A 15,411-nucleotide genomic window follows, 5' to 3' on the forward strand; every position below is an offset into this window, starting at 1 on the left:
GTCTTACTGTGCAGAGGTTTGGGGAAATGCAGGTAAAACGTGTGTTGAGACTGTATTTAAATTACAAAAAAAGGCGATTAAAATAGTTAATAAATTGGGATACCTTGAACCAACCCATTATCTATTTAGTCAAACGAAAACGCTAACATTAGGAGATATTATTAAAGTAAAAATCTTAGAGATTCTTCATAAAGTAGTTAATAATAATATCCCAAATTGCATAAAAGTTTATTTCAAACCAAGAGATGATCACTATATTCTCAGAGGTGTATTTATGTTTGAATGTGTAAAAGCCAGAACTAATGTGAAATCAAGATGTGTTTCCGTTTTGGTGTGAAATTGTGGAATGAGTTAGATGATGATTTGAAGAAATGTACTTCTTTACTAAAGTTTAAAGCAGGTATAAAGTGTCACATATTTACAGGGTATGAAAAGTATGTATAGGCATTAATGAATTTTCATTGTGGATATTTATATTGGGGAAAATAAAAGAAATGTATATTGGTTATGTATCTTAGGTGGAAAATAGGGTAGGCTAAAATAAGCATTGCTTCTGCCTATTCCTTCTTTGGTTTAAATTCAAATTGTTAATATTGTTTTGTTTGAAAAGAAAAATTTTATGTTAATGCTATAAACCAAAATAAAGACCGAAAGAAAGAAGAAAGAAAGTGTTAAACGCCTTTAGTTCCACCATCAAGATCAAATATAAATTAATTAGTGTTATCAGTGATAACACTAATTAATTTATATATATATTAATCAGAATTATTATCGCGGGCGGCTGCCACCAATTAATTTGCGGACCTCGCAGTAAAAACAGGTTCACTCTGTGTGGACATTTCAGCTCCTTCCCAGTCATGGACCAGGACAAACTTGGTATAGATGGATTCGTGGTAATCTCAGGAATGTGAAGCTGCCACTGTTTTTCGTATAGCATGATGACACTGGTGTTAGAGGATTCTTATTGACTTGGTTAGATATTTTAAGCCTATTTTAAATTTCTTTATATCTGATCTTGAAAACGGACAACCTTATAATTTGGCTGATAATGCAGGGATTATAAAATTTAGAGTACATGTCATGACTCCCATCCTTCACCCTCCTCCACTTCCTCATTATACCTTCATTCAGCTCACCTGGTTCCTCTCACCAAGCTCCAGCCAAGCCCTGCTTTCCCCAGCAACCTGTCAGCTTCAATCAGCTCCATTCATTCCACCTGCTCCTGTAATCAGCCTCATCCCATTCACCTGCTTCCCCTGCTATAAAAGAACCAGCCATCCAGTCAACAGATGCCAGATTATTACAGCCTTGCCAGTAGTTCTCCAGCCATCCACCCTGCCTGATCTTTGCCTCTGGACCTTGTTTTTTGCCTGACCCCTGCCTTGCTCTCTGCCTGCCACTTTGACCTTAGCCTGCCTCTGAACCTGCCTCAGCCTTGCCCTCCAGGTACCTCTGCATTAAATAAAGACTTTTAAATATATTTTTACTGTGTTGGCGTCTTCACGGGTCTTCTGAACTCGGTTCATGACAGAATAATCTGCCCAAAAATCTGACCCAACGCTGACACAGCACTTGGAGTATTTTTTTTCTTCTTTTTTTTTCATCGTACCTGTCATGGAGGATCTCACGCTCCTGGAGTTTATGGAGCTAGAGAAGGAGCAGGAGTCACCGTTCTGGGGAACGCGGCTGGCCATCAGGCCAGAGCCACGCAGAGGCTCCACTCCTCTGTCCAGGCCTGCTGCAAACGTCTTGTGCAGCGGATTCATGACCACGCCGCTCCAGCCTCAAACCCCTCCTGTCAGGTCACGACGGCGGCGGTCCCGGAGGTTTTCTGGAGCTGATAAGAGGGTTAATCCTTCTCCCGTGCTGGTGTCGGCGGGTTCCACGGACGGCACCTCATGTTCTGCTTCTGGACCGGTCCCGACGGAGGAGATTGTTCAGGGGATGATGCAGATGGTCGAGGAGGCTGTGTGGGAGGTCTTTGCCAAGCCAACCTGCCCCCACTTACGTCTGCGGGTGGCTGATAGGTTAAATGTCATCTTCTCCACCCATCCAGAGTTGATAGCGGTCCCAGCACTTGGTAATTACTACCTTTATGTCCGGAGGGTGTATGGGTCTGCACTGAAGGATGTCGCCATGCAGGGTCTGACCTGCTGTGAGAGGTGGTCACCTTCCCCAGAACCCTCCAACGTGTCGCATCCTGCTCCGGCGGTGGTCCCAGTGGACGCATCGCATCCTGCTCCGGCGGTGGTCCCGGTGGACACATCGCATCCTGCTCCGGCGGTGGTCCCGGTGGACGCATCGCATCCTGCTCTGGCGGTGGTCTCTGAGGACGCATCGCACACTGCTCTGGCGGTGGTCCGGGAGGACGCATCGCATCCTGCTCTGGCGGTGGTCCGGGAGGACATATCGCATCTTGTTTCGACGGATGAGGTCCAAGAGGCCCCGGCCCAGCCTGTCCAAGGGGCTCCGGCCCAGCCTGTCCAAGGGGCTCCGGCCCAGCCTGTCCAAGGGGCTCCGGTGAAACCTTTCCACGAGCCTCCAGTCCAAGGGTCGACACCTCCAGGCTCTGAAGAGGACCTCTCCTGCCCCTGCTCTGAAGAGGACCTCTCCTGCCCCTGCTCTGAAGAGGACCTCTCCTGCCCCTGCTCTGAAGAGGACCTCTCCTGCCCCTGCTCTGAAGAGGACCTCTCCTGCCACTGCTCTGAAGAGGACCTCTCCTGCCCCTGCTCTGAAGAGGACCTCTCCTGCCCCTGCTCTGAAGAGGACCCCTCCTGTTCTCAAGTTCCCCAGTCTCAAGTTCCCCAGTCTCAAGTTCCCCAGTCTCAAGTTCCCCAATCTCAAGTTCCCCAGTCTCAAGTCCCAGAGTCTGTGTCCCCTCAAGTCCCAGAGTCTGTGTCCCCTCGTAGTCTTAGTCGTGGTCCAGTTTCCCCTCGTAGTCTTAGTCGTGGTCCAGTTTCCCCTCGTAGTCTTAGTCGTGGTCCAGTGTCCCCTCGTAGTCTTAGTCGTGGTCTAGTGTCCCCTCGTAGTCTTAGTCGTGGTCCAGTGTCCCCTCGTAGTCTTAGTCTTAGTCTTGGTCCAGTGTCCTCTGTCACCACACTCCCACGGTCCCGGCTCCTGGTTCCCCGTCGCCGGCCCCCCAGACTCTCACGGTCCCGGCTCCTGGTTCCCCGTCGCCGGCCCCATAGACTCCCACGGTCCCGGCTCCTGGTTCCCCGTCGCCGGTCCCCCAGACTCCCACGGTCCCGGCTCCTGGTTCCCCGTCGCCGGCCCCCCAGACTCCCACGGTCCCGGCTCCTGGTTCCCCGTCGCCGACCCCCCAGACTCCCACTGTCTCGGCTCCTGGTTCCCCGTCGCCGGCCCCCCAGACCCTTCCGGCCCTCCTTCCTGGTCCCCCTCCTCCCGCCCTGCTCTGGCCCTCCTTCCTGGTCCCCTTCCTCCCACCCTGCTCTGGTTTCCTGTGGGCGTCTGGTATCCGCCCTTGAGGGGGGGGGGTTCTGTCATGACTCCCATCCTTCACCCTCCTCCACTTCCTCATTATACCTTCATTCAGCTCACCTGGTTCCTCTCACCAAGCTCCAGCCAAGCCCTGCTTTCCCCAGCAACCTGTCAGCTTCAATCAGCTCCATTCATTCCACCTGCTCCTGTAATCAGCCTCATCCCATTCACCTGCTTCCCCTGCTATAAAAGAACCAGCCATCCAGTCAACAGATGCCAGATTATTACAGCCTTGCCAGTAGTTCTCCAGCCATCCACCCTGCCTGATCTTTGCCTCTGGACCTTGTTTTTTGCCTGACCCCTGCCTTGCTCTCTGCTTGCCACTTTGACCTTAGCCTGCCTCTGAACCTGCCTCAGCCTTGCCCTCCAGGTACCTCTGCATTAAATAAAGACTTTTTAATATATTTTTACTGTGTTGGCATCTTCACGGGTCTTCTGAACTCGGTTCATGACAGTACATTACATTCACAGAGAGAACCTGGTTTATTTCATGTCATATGTATTTAATATATCAATATATATCAGTATTAGCAAAGCTTAACATCATGAACCACATGGCCCTTTAGACGCAGTAGCAGCAGCAGCAGCAGCAGGGCCCTCATTGTCTCCAGAAAGCAATGAGGAGATGAGACAAGGTGAGCTCACTCAGGGGCGGCGTTAGGCCCAGCTACTTGGGCTGAAGCCCCGGATGTTTTATGAAAAGCCCCGGATCTGAAACGTGGAAGTAACATGCAGTAACAAAGTCCAACAGAGAGGGAGCAGCTGGCAGTAGTTTGTATACAGCCTGCCTGAGCCTCCACCACTGAAGAAGAAGCCCTTCAGCAGCCAGTTTCTTCTGCAGTCTCTGCCTGAAATGCATGAGTGAAGATGGACATAAGGACTTTTTTTAGACAAAAAGTACAATGACAGAAGCCCAGCTTTGATGAGACTGGTGTTGACTTAGGTTTGTGAGTCTTATTTGAAAATATTTGTTGTGTTGCTGGTTTGCCTAAAGTTAGCTTCTCAGGTAAAGTTGCTGGAAAGTGAATATTTACTGTCATCTCACACTAAACACTAACAGGAACAATATTCTGCCCTGAATATGCTTAATATGTAGCTTTAGATTAAAAAATTATGTGGTACAAGACAAATATATATGATGTTGACTAGTGCGTGTCACGTGTGTGTGCGCGCGTGTTTGTGTGTTAAGCCCCGGATCTTCTTCAGTCCTAAATCCGCCCCTGAGCTCACGATACAATTAAGTTATTCAATTTACAAGCAATCATTAGCAACAGATTTATCTGAAAGGACATGTTAGGTTATATTTTGGTGACCTAATTCATGATCCATTTTGCTTGTGTGGTGTCTGTCCCCCTTGCAGCAGAGAAAGAGATAGAATATGTGAAAGAGGATGATGTAAGTGAAGAAAGGGAAGGGGATGGTTGCTCTGAAGGTAGTGAGGATGATGAGGAGAGGCCAGAAGAAGAAGACAGTGAGAGGCTGAGCAACACAGATGAGTGTCTGCCAGAGGATCCAGGACTATGGCCAGAGAAGCTCACTGGTCAACAGAGAGATACAGTTGTCAGAAGACTGGCGAATAAAAGTGATCAAACACCAGGAATCGACAAAATAACACCCAAAGATATGGAGGGCAAGCCATTTCCAAATTATCTTCAATATGCTAAGTCAGCCAATGGGCATGAGAAGATAAGAAGAGACTGGCTTATTTACAGTGAAAGTGCAAAGGCTCTGTACTGCATCCCATGTCTCCTCTTGAGCTGCTTAATTCCATCTACAGGATGCAATTACAGAGCATTTTTGGAGAAGTTTGTATTGGACTGAGGATTTTTTGCACACTACCTGTGACTGTTGCTGGGGGTGAACGGGCTTTTAGCAAACTGAAACTGGTGAAAAATTATTTGAGATCAACAATGTCCCAGGATAGACTGAACAGCCTAGCTCTTCTTTCTATTGAAAGCCAATTAGCCAAAGGATTGGACTTTAAAGATCTCATAAGGGATTTTGCTAACATGAAGACCCGTCAGTGGGCATTTACTGGAAAATAAATTCCAGGATTGATGTTTGAACACATTGTTGGCAAATAAAAATAATTATATGTGAAGTCTGGGCATTTCACTTTTATTATGCTGGCATTTGTATTTGCTCAATATAGAGGTTAAACTGAGATCATATTTATTATCTTGTCTCATAGCATGGCAAAAAATGTGTAAGAGAGATATTACACAATTGAGCATGGGGCCCACCTAGAAGACTTGTACCTAGGGCCCAGAATTTGGTGCTACGCCCCTGATTATAGCCCAGGCCATATTTCCTCAGGATACAGGTCAAGGGAATCCATCAGAAGCTGCTGTGAGATTAGTAGCTTGTCCTTTTTCCACCTTCTTTCCAGCGCCCTACAACGCCGCCTGAGACTGCGTGTTTCATTGTTCAGCCAAGGATCAGAGGTGGTTTTCTTCCGTTTAAGTTTAAGGGGAGCGACTGAGTCCAGGGCAACAGAACAAGTCAAATTAAAAGAATTTAAAAGCCCATCGACATCCGTGGTGATCTCAGATGAGGAAGGATTGGATAATTCAACCTCCAGGATGGACAGTACTAAGGCAGACGTGGAGGGAGAGATGTGCCTAGAGTAGCGAGGAGCCTGCCTTCTCACCACAGGCGCCATGGCAGAGATGTTAAAAACAACTGAAACATGATCTGAGAAACTGACAGGATGAACAACCAAGTCCTGCACCTTCAGTCCAAATGATAAAACTAATTCCAGTGTGTGGGAGTGCTCATGAGTAGGAACATTGACCAGTTGCTGGAGACCAAATGAAACTAGATTATCTGAGAAATCTTTCACCAGAGGATTAGACAGACAACAAACGTGAATATTAAAATCACCAAGGATATTACCTTGGTCGTACCTGGGGAGATATGGGGAGACGGGTCAGAAAAGTCCGTAATAAAAGCAGAGTTATATTTTGGTGGTCGGTAACACAGAATAAAAATAATTGGAGGGGAGAGACTGAGTTCAAAAACAGAGACCTCAAAGCTGGTGGGGGGTGATGAGCCCGGGAGGCGCTTGAGGGGGAGGGAGGACATAGTCAATAGGCCCCCACCTCGACCCGACAGTCTGGGCTCATTCACAACAGAACAATTTGACGGACAAAGTTCAGCAAGTGTCGCCGACTCACCCGGTGGGACCCACGTCTCCGTCATGCAGAACAAAGTTAATCCATTATCGATAAAAAAATCCTTTAAAAGAACTGTTTTATTCCCCAGCGAACGAACATTTAGTAGAGCAATCCTGAGAGAAGACGAGGAAGTCGAGGACCTGCTGACCTCAACTTGGGACATTCTGGGTTGGCTGGCAGAATTCTTCAAAGACATCCTGAAATCAACCGGCACGTCTTCCAGTTGAATCTGGGGATTTTGGTTTGGGCACTCCAATCTCTGGGGTTGAGGTCACTGAGGTGGCCAGAAATCTCCTCGGTGGCAAGGCCCCAGATGTGGAAGAGATCCGCCCAGAGTTCCTCAAGGCTCTGGATGTTTTAGGGCTGTATTGACTGATGCGGCACTGCAATATCACGTGGACATCATGGGCAGTTCCACTGGACTGACAGACTGGGGTGGCGGCCCCTCAAAAGGGGGACCACATGGTGTGTTCCAACTACAGGACGAGTCTCCCTCATTAAGTCTATTCAGGGGTTCTGGAAAGGAGGGTCCACTGGTTAATAGAAGCTGGTTTTAGAATGCTCACAATTCTGAGAGGTTTAACGATTGCTGGACATAAAATTTTATTTCTGATTCATTGTATAAAAAACACACATTTCACTAGATGATAAAGACGTAAAACGTATTTTGCTGTAGAATCACTGAGCAAGTGAATCTTAGACTGCACAAAACTACACCATGATCAAATCTATTAGTATTAGAATTTGTTTAAATGGCTTTTTGTTCATTTATTTTTCAGCAGTATTTTCTTTTTAATGCAACATTGGTTAGAAAAGAATCAAAAACTAATATTTTCATAATCTAATGTTTCTTATTTGTTTTATTTTTCAGTTTATTTATTCATTTATTTATTTTTTACATCAAATGACCTGGTCATTTATGTTTATCTGCTCAATGTTATCAGATTGTTTAGCCTAGGTAATAACTTTGACTTTCAATGTTTATTTCTCAGTAATATTTAATTAATTATATAAAATTGAGGGGAATGTCTGCATTAAGAATAGTTATTTTTTATTTTTGACAAAACACTGAAATACAAAAACTGGACTGAAAAAATGTTAAATACAGCACCCTATTCAGGCAAAATGAAGAACGTGATCTGCGTGGCCAAACATCCACTAGAGGGCAACTTTGCATCAGATTTAAAAGAAAACATGTGCCCAACATTCATTTAACACTTTCATGAATTAAATGTTCATCATTCCCCACATTACAAGGGAGATAGTTGCTTTAAATCAAGCCATGCAGAGTGGAAATTCAAGCAAAACAGAGAGTGTTTATATTTAATGGGACTCAAACAAGTCAACTTCAGACACCTAAATAATTCTCTCTGCAGCTACAATATAATCTTCTCTAAAGGGAAAACAGTGTTATGAGGTTTTGTGCTAGACAGCTGGAAAAGTAATTATAAGAGACTGAATGAGGATAACGCAACTTTGCTTTATCTGATGTGTTGCTGTGTGGTCAAACAGCAACAGTGAGACAAAAAATAAGAAGATGGCGGTAATGACAGAAGTAAATGACTTGATGTTTGAACGAAAACTAATATGGAAATGTTTTACAAATATGTAATTCAATACAATTTTATTTATATAACGCCAATACACGACAAGAGTCATCTCAAGGCACTTCACATAATAAATGTTCCAATTCAGGTTGGTTCATTAAGCCAATCAGAAAAAATGTTTCCTATATAAGGAACCCAGCAAACTGCATCAAGTCACTGACTGGTGTCAGTGACTTTACAACAATCCTCATACTAAGCAAGCATAAAGTGACAGTGGAGAGGAAAACTCTCTTTTATGTTTATGTTTATGTTTATGTATTTAGCAGACGCTTTTGTCCAAAGCGACTTACAAGTGATAATCGGCATTTTGCCCTTGAGGCTAACAACAATAGTAACAACAACAAATTGACATCAGTCATGGAGAGGAGGGAACAAGGAGTGGACAGTAGAGAGGGGGGACGGGTGCAGGCAAGGTGCTAGTTAAGAAGATGCTCTCTGAAGAGCAGGGTCTTCAGGAGTTTCTTGAAAATAGAAAAGGAAGCCGCAGTTCTGGTAGTGTTAGGAAGGTCATTTCACATTTGTGGAACGATGCATGAGAAAAGTCTGGATTGTCCTGAGCGTGGTGTAGGCACTGCTAGCCGACAATCCTGTGATGACCGGAGCGGCCGGGCCGAGACGTAAGCCTTTGCAAGAGGATTCAGGTAGATGGGAGCCGTACCGTCTCGGACTTTGTATGCTAGTGTTAGCAATTTGAATTTGATGCATGCTGCTAGCGGTAGCCAGTGGAGCTCAATGAACAGAGGGGTGACGTGTGCTCTTTTAGGCTGATTGAAGACCAGACGCGCCGCTGCGTTCTGGACCATTTGAAGCCTTTTAACCTGGACCTTTTAACAGGAAGAAACCTCCAGAGGATCCTGGCTCAGTATAAGCAGCCATCCTCCACGACTCACTGGGGATTGAGAAGACAGAGCACACACACACACACACACACACACACACACACACACACACACACACACACACACACACACACACACACACACACACACACACACACACACACACACACACACACACACCAAGCAATTTGTCTATGGTTACATTGTGATGTCTTAGTAAATATTCTATTTGGCGAGAGATAAACTTTATTGTATTTATCCTAGTGGATCTATAATTAAACAGGTGAACTAGTAGTAGCACATCCAACGTCAAGGAAAGCAGAAAGTTATTATCAGGAGAGGGAGAATGTTTAAGTGGTTAGAAGCAGTGTGTTAGATGATAGCCCCCTCCATGAGGCCACCACAGCTCAGCAGAACATCATTGTAGCTTCTTCTGAGGAGAAAAACACTTAGAGAAAAAATAAAGTTAACAGCTGAAATTGCAGAAAATAATACAGTTAAAGAGCAGATTGTAGAAGAAAGCAGTAGAGTGTGAAAAGTGATCAGTGTATCCTCCAGCAGTCTAAGCCTATAGCAGCATAACTACATAGATAATTTTGGATAATCTATCTATTCTATTTAGATGGAGGCATGTTGGAGGCAGGGCAAGGGAGAGCCGTCTTTACCGACTGTACACTCCACCTCCCTCTACTCCTCCACTTGTCCAGATTTAGGCTAACATCAAATTTTAACCATAGGCCCTATCAAATAAAAAGTTTTAAGCCTATTCTTAAAAGTAGACAAAGTGTCTGCCTGACGGACTAAGGCTGGGAGCTGGTTCCACAGGAGAGGAGCCTGATAACTAAAAGATCTCTCTCCCATCCTAATTTTAGATATTCTGGGAACCACCAGTAAACCTGCAGTCTGAGAGCGAAGTGCTTGGTATGGAACGTATGGAACAATCAGATCACTGATGTATGATGGAGCTTGATAATTATATAACCTGATTTTACATCAGATTTTACAATAAGTTATATTCTAACCAATCACAGCAGGGGAAGCATAAAACCTGCCTTAGACCAGAGAGAATGTTTGATGGTGATGAGCTGCAAGATGACAAAAAAACACAGAGAATTGTGTTCGTCAATGTTTTGTCCTGCTCTGAATTGTCACAAAGTTGTATCTGTGGTGAGCATTTGTTAGCACTGAATCACAGCGTTATGTAGTAAACAGCTGGGCGTTTTTGAGTATTTTGAGTGATGAATACACAACTCACTGTGCATTAATGAGAGAGAGCAAAGCTGCATATGTGGAGCTGCTGGCACAATAGAACCCAAAAATAAAAAACTAAATAAATAAACAGCAGTTGTCATGAACCTGGAGGTAAAATTACAGGTCATCCCAAAGCTGTTGTTTCTGTGGATATCCGTAATTAAAAGCCACCAGGGAAGCTGGAACTGCCGTGGGAAAATTGAGGGAGAAAAAATGTTTTTGTAAAGCAGTAGTGTGTTGCATAATGACATAATACATGTTTTATATTTGCAGAAAAACAATTTACTTTCAGTATGAACCCAATAAAAATCCAAACATGCTTAAAGTCCTGTTTTAGCATTAAAAACGTGATAATACGAGATTTTGAGGCCATTTTGGAGATGAAAGCAAGAGTTTCTGGTCCAAGCAGAGACAAACTCCAGTCATTAAGACGTAGCTGAAATGAATCTGCTAGAAGCCCCTGACAATGCTGCAGTTACTCATTTACTCCTGAGCTGACAGCTGCTTTATTAATTTTTCATCATTTCTGATAAAAATTCATATGTTTATTTTTCATTTACTGGATAGAAATGAAGGAGAAGTTTGGATTTTATCCTGTAATTCACATTTTGGTTCACAGTTGTTGAACTCACACACACATTCACCCACATGTGGTTAAAAGTTCACTTGCTTTTCCAACACATTTGCGGTAGTCTCTAATATAAATGAATGTGCTGTGAGCTGATCACTACAGGGGAAAAAGCTCTGGTGCTCTTGTTTCAGGGACTAGAGGTAAGCCATTAAAGGACAAATAGACAATGGCAGGATTTGGAGTCTTGTTTCCTGATATTTGGACATCAAGCCTCTAATTGGGTAACAGCAATGTGACTCTACCACTGACTCTGTTTGCTTTATAATGTTGAAGTTTTATCTCCAGATAACAAAAGCCTGAAGGAGTTCTGCCGTGTGGAGGTGCTAATGCTAACGTTTAGCTTCTACAAGGCGAGGTGTACACTAAATCAACAAAAGCCTTCGCTGCCATGAGTTAAGATAGGAGATTCTGTAAATGCAAACTTTTCTATGTCACATAGATCTGATTGCCTTTTCTAATCAAGGTTCCCCATTTATTGTCTCTCAGTGACTAAACCAGGAAGGGTAGAAGACTATTTTCACGTCAAGCCTGCATGCTAAACTCTGAGTGATAGTAATCAAAAGGTTTTTGGATTTCAGGTCTACCTAAATTGATTGCTGAAATTGAGGCTTGACGTTGTTTTAGATATGGAAACCTGGTCTTAACAAGGTTTAGTCAATGTCTCCTTAAAATGTCTTGCAAAAATATTTACTGCATGTAAGATATGGACACACATCCCTTTAAATGTCATTGTAATATCATTTATAATGATGTGGAGATTTGATGGTCTGCATACTTTTCTTTGTGTGCCCGTTTCATTGACACCTATAGAACCAAAACCCATGTGTATTCATGTGTGATATGTTTCTGCATGCTTCTTTTGAAACAAACATGTTTTATTTTCACGTGTCTGAGCAGAACCTCCCCGAACCGTCTACAGGTGGTTCAGAACGCCTGTGCTCGGCTTCTGACCAAGTCCTCCAAACACACCCACATCACCCCGCTTCTCCTCCAGCTTCACTGGCTGCCAGTCAACTTCAGGGTTCATTTCAAGATCCTGGTTCTGGTCTTTATGGCCTTACATGGACAAGCACCATCTTACACTGGTGATCTTCTCAGTCCCTACACTCCCAGCAGGTCCCTGAGGTCCAGTGACCAAAGCCTACTGGTTGTGCAGAGCACCAGGTGTCACGATCTGCCCCTGCCTTCCTGACTGTGTTCCTCTCCTGCCTTGATTACCTTTATTGGTCTCACCTGTCCCTCATTAGCCTGCCCATGTGTTCCTCATTTTCCCCGTGTATTTATACCTCCCTCGTTGCTGTTTTTGTCAGATCATTGTTGTGTTTTCACCGTGTTACGTTTGCGCCTGCTGTGCCATCCTACCTGCCATACTAATTAAACCATTTTTATTTTTTCATCCGTTGCCTGCTCTTCTGCCTCCGGAACCCCCACCACACATGGTCCACCATCTCCATCCTTCCAAACGTGACACCAGGCTAAAGACCAAAGGCGACCGATCATTTGCTGCTGTGGCCCCCAGACTCTGGAACTCTCTCCCCCTGAGCCTGTTTCAGTGGACTCAGTGGTCTCCTTTAAAAAACAGCTGAAAACTCACCTGTTCAGGGTTTGGTGTGACCTTCATCACTACCCTCTCCTTATTCAGCCCTTTCTATTAATTCTGCCTTTCCCAGGATCCACTGATTAACTTTTTTCATTCATATTCTTTCCTCACACTTTTTAACGACATTTTTTTTCATTTATCATTTTTACGTTTTTAATCATTTTCTAACCTGTTTGATTTTTTCTAATTTTAATGTTTGTTCTTGTGAAGCGCCTCATGATTTATACCTTGAGAGGCGCTATATAAAAGATATTTTCTTCTTCTGTACCTACCACTAAACAGCACAACAGTGTTGGTTATAAAACAAAAAGAGGATTTGAGCGACTTTCAATTTTAGGTGTTTGTTTTGATTTGGGTCTGGGAGGGCTAGCCAATCTGTTTCCTGACATTGTAGACATTTCTTCTAATCTGAGCTCTTTGTAGTTTTGAATTTAAAAAAAGCCTAATTTATCTTTATGGAAATGTGCTAGAAACTAATTAGTTCAAAAACACAATAGTAAAAGACACTATGAAATCTAATTTTGTTTTCTCATCTAAATTGAATGGAAAAAGAAGCCCATGTAAAAACTAAATAAATAAACAGGGAGGATAAACTCACTTTTATCTAACCAGAGGGAGTTTTTCTGTTTCCTCACAAGTCAAGCATAAAAAATGTGCTACAATCAGCTCACTTTGAGTTGTGAAATTCAGGAAAAAGTGAAATATTCCTGAAAGTTTTCTTAATGGAGCAGAGGAGGAAATAATGTGTGAAAAAGGCAATGTACTGATGAACACATTAGAGCATAAAACGTTGAGGAACACATTACAGGCGAGCTGAGATATCTCAAAGTGGAAACAGCAGGCTCTCAGCTGGGAAAGGTTCAGCTAATTACCTGGGGTTAATGCCCGACAGAGACCCGTTACGGAGTGGAGCATATGACACAGTTGTGGATGAGTGATCTTTATGCATTCAGACTCTCGTTTTTTATTGCATTAGCTTACTTTATGAACCCATAAGAAAGTTTAAACAAAGCTTGATGGAGTTTCTATTCTTGCTCAGAAATGAAGAAAAGCAAATGAAGTTAAAATCAGTCTGAACAAAGTCCACAAATATGTGTCATTTTCTTATTTCTTGTTGACATTTTCCGTTATATTGCAAGAAAAACACGTTAAGCCAGAACATTCCTGGTTGTAATGGACACAGTACATTAAATAAAATTGCAATGAGCAAAAGCAGAAGAAAAATAAAACAGAAGTCAGTGATTAAAAAACTTTAGATCAGACGAAGGTCTTTTAAAAGGAGACACAATAAACAATTAATTGTTGAAGACTCAAAAGGACATTCGAAGAAGTTCTATTTTAACATTTTAAATGCCTTTATTTCCATATAGGGGCGTAGCACCAAATTCTGGGCCCTAGATACAAGCCATCTAGGTGGCCCCCTATGCTCACTTGTTCAATATCTCTCGTGCACATTTTTTGTCATGCTGTAAGACAAGATAATGAATACTCTATACTGAGCTAATACAATCACAGTGCTAGCTGGAGAGAATGAGGACCCTGCTGCTGCTGCTATTATGGATGCACTGATACCGGTACCAGCATTTCTGTTAATCTATATTTTAGTTTTGTGATCATTTCTATTGGTATATTTTTTTATCTACCTCACATTCTTTTCTTGTTGAAAGCAGAAAATAAAGTAAAACCTGTATTCCAATTCATTGCATTTTGTTGTATGGTAGAAGTATCGGTATCGGCGAGTACTCAGATCCAAGTATCAGTATTGTATCGGTTTGGGAAAAATGGTATCGATGCATCCCTAGCTGCTACTGCATCTAAAGGGCCATGTGGTTCATGATGTTAAGCTTTGCTAATACTGATATAAATTGTTACAATAATGAAATGTTAAATACATATGACACGAAATAAACCAGCTTATGCATGTGAATGTAATGTTTTCTAAATTTTACAATCCCTACATTATCAACATATTTATAAGATTGTCTGTTTTCAAGATCAAATGTAAAGACATTGAATATGATGCAACTGCAGATGCAAAAGTGGCACAACTCAACAAATATATAAAGCCCAAAATATTCTGCTTAAATAATTATTTAGATATAAATTAATGGATTTTGTCAATAAAAATATTTAATTCATTTAAAAAAATCATATTATTATTTCATGATTTAATTAATTGTTTCATATATATACATATACAGTATATATATATATATATATATATATATATATATATATATATATATATATATATATATATGCTTTCTTTTTATGCTTTCTCGTGACAACACAACTTTGTGTGTGTGTGTGTGTGTGTGTGTGTGTGTGTGTGTGTGTTTGTTTCTGCTCCAGGTTCTTCCCACACTGTCCTAAAACACAAACATTAAGTACATTTGTGAGTCTAAATTGTCTGTTGGTCTGAATGAGAGCGTGACTGCATCTGTGGCTCTTACTGTTAGACTTGACTGGAACACCATATTCCTGCCTAATTACTTCAGTGTGTTTTTGGGCTAAAAGCACAGACAAGATTAGATCAAATTGAAAGAGTTCAAAGCAATTCAAGCAGCAAATTACCAATGTTCCCTAAGCATATTTTTCTAGTAACAGCAGTCAAACTTGTCTGCAGAAGAGTAGACAGTGTATGGAATAGCAAGTCCAGTCACGAGATTCATCAGAAATAAAGTACAGCCTCCCTGATCCAAGCTTCAAAGGATGCCTTCAAGTTCCGCATTTGCATGCAAATATGTTTTTTGTGCGAGTCACATTTTCTCAAGACAGAAGACCAGTCAATCCTAAAAGTCCCATATAA

This window comes from Nothobranchius furzeri, chromosome 8 (assembly GCF_043380555.1).
Source record: "Nothobranchius furzeri strain GRZ-AD chromosome 8, NfurGRZ-RIMD1, whole genome shotgun sequence".
NCBI lineage: Eukaryota > Metazoa > Chordata > Actinopteri > Cyprinodontiformes > Nothobranchiidae > Nothobranchius > Nothobranchius furzeri.